General features: G+C 36.1%; 1 long non-coding RNA gene across 1 annotated transcript; it reads right to left on the minus strand.

Annotated features, from left to right (window-relative positions):
• Positions 1-97: 97 nt before the first annotated feature.
• Positions 98-1,246, minus strand: LOC107757198 (uncharacterized). Its single transcript, XR_001641904.1, has 3 exons — positions 1,102-1,246; positions 337-427; positions 98-255 (listed from the first exon to the last, which is right to left on the minus strand). It is a non-coding gene; the product is annotated as an uncharacterized LOC107757198 (long non-coding RNA).
• Positions 1,247-2,085: the final 839 nt, after the last annotated feature.

Below are 2,085 nucleotides of genomic sequence, written 5' to 3' on the forward strand. Positions count from 1 at the left end.
TCCAGTCAATCAGAGAGAATCAAAGAGTCCACTAAAAAAAAACTGTTGAGAGCTGATGTTAAGCATTGAGAATAATTTTATTACCTTTCCACTCTGTTTTCATACTGAATTGGCACTAATATTGTAAATCTTCTTTTAGTTCTTTGATTTAATTTAACTCCTCAATCTCTTCATGTCTGAAGATCTCTTACATGGCTGAGGAGACAGAGGACTTGTTACACTTGATTTCTCCAGCACTCCCACAGGTCTTAGTTCCTGAAATACAATAGCAGTTATTATGTATTCTAAACTATAAAGATAATAGTTAATAAATAAATAAAGTAGATTACTGCTCACCATTATTTGAGCGCTTGTTTCACCACAGCCATCATCTTCTGCTGAATTATATTTTTGGTCTTCTTTGTTTAGTTGTTACCAGTGCATTTTCCTGAAAATAGCAATCGCACACTAAAAAAAATGTCAATTTCCACACATTAATGCCACACTACTGAACATAATTGCAGGTGTACAGTGCTGTGAAAAAAAATCCTGATTTATTCTATTTTTGTGTATATCCAGTATATTGTCAAATATATTTTTAATAACTTTACAGTGATACAAAGAAAAATAATAATGCAAACAGAATTCACTTCTGCTGTGAAGCAGCTCTAAACAGTAAAAAGAGTCATTGTTCAGTTGAAATCAGTGTTGACTCATCTAGCAAAACTGGTGTCATCATCTAGCTCCGTTCAGTCCTCATCCAATAGTGTCAGTGGAGTCAGATCAATAATAGTGCTGAATATTATGTGTCCCCAAATAAGTAAGCCAAAAGTTGACAGTGGCAAGGAACCCAATCACCATCAGGTGACAGAATGGAGAAAAAAAAACCTTGGGAGAAAGTATGTTTAGTTTAGGAATCAGTTCCCCTCTGGCCAACAAATGAACATGGTGTGATTATGATTCAGGCTGCATCACAATTTAGTGTGAAATATACAGGACTGTAGGCCTACAAGTAGCTGGAGTTATTAATCTCATTTAAATACTACCTAAAATCAGGTTTACATTTGTGGCTAAGTAGAATGTGAGTGACCTTTAATGCATTTTCCAGAAATAAAGACTCACCAACATCTGTTGAGTGCCTTTTCACTTTCTCTCTACTCCTCTTTACTATAATGCTTCCTCTGTTGCAAAGAGGGGTACACTGAACGCTGAACACTTTTCAATGATTTTTCCCCTTATGTCAATTAGGGGTCGACGCTCTCCTAGAAACAAACAAACAAATACACAGTATATTCAGTGCAATTTTGTTCATTCCATTATTATAAATGATGTACTGATGCTATTGGAATGAGAACTGAACTGAGCTGGACAATGACATGACTAATTTCTACAGATCTGCTTATAACAAATTGCTGGCTGATAGCATAATTATAATAATGCATCTATACACAGGGTTGTCACTAGTTGGATTGAGATGTTTTATTAGAATAGATTTTATAATATAATTGTAATTAGGTTTACTATAGTAAAAGTGTAGTAAAAACAGCATTAAACCAGTTGTTTTGTCTTTCTATCAGACTTAAGTTCTGTGTGTTCTGTGCTATAGTAAGCATCTCGCGCACAGATCAGTAGGAAGGGGCGTTTCCTCTCATTTTCCTCTCATCTCAGCGGGTTGAATAAGAGATCCGTGAAGTCTTTTTACATCGCTCTAAAATTTTAACTAAAGATATATGAGGACATTATACTCACCGCTAAACTGGATGACTCGACAAAGTCAACGCTCAAATTCGCCTGATGAACTTCTCTTCCGGAAACTGTTTATTCTCTTTTCTCACACTTGTGAACGGTCTCGGGGTGTAATGTTGTTATGTCTTTGTGCTTTAATTGTGATAGTTCACATATTAATGATGTTGTCAAACCAAAACGTATTTTATACTTTTATATCCATCCTGCAGCAGACACTACGGAAAAGACGCTGATTTACCGTTACAAGAAATCAGCTGATGGCCAGACTCGTTGTCAGGACAACGACCGTTGGAGCGAAGGAAGATCTCACGTGCGGGCTATTAAAGGCAGAGTAAGTGATTTCTGGTAGCCAATGTTGAT

This window comes from Sinocyclocheilus rhinocerous, unplaced genomic scaffold (genome assembly GCF_001515625.1).
Source record: "Sinocyclocheilus rhinocerous isolate Xijiao unplaced genomic scaffold, SAMN03320098_v1.1 scaffold9447, whole genome shotgun sequence".
NCBI classification, from domain to species: domain Eukaryota; kingdom Metazoa; phylum Chordata; class Actinopteri; order Cypriniformes; family Cyprinidae; genus Sinocyclocheilus; species Sinocyclocheilus rhinocerous.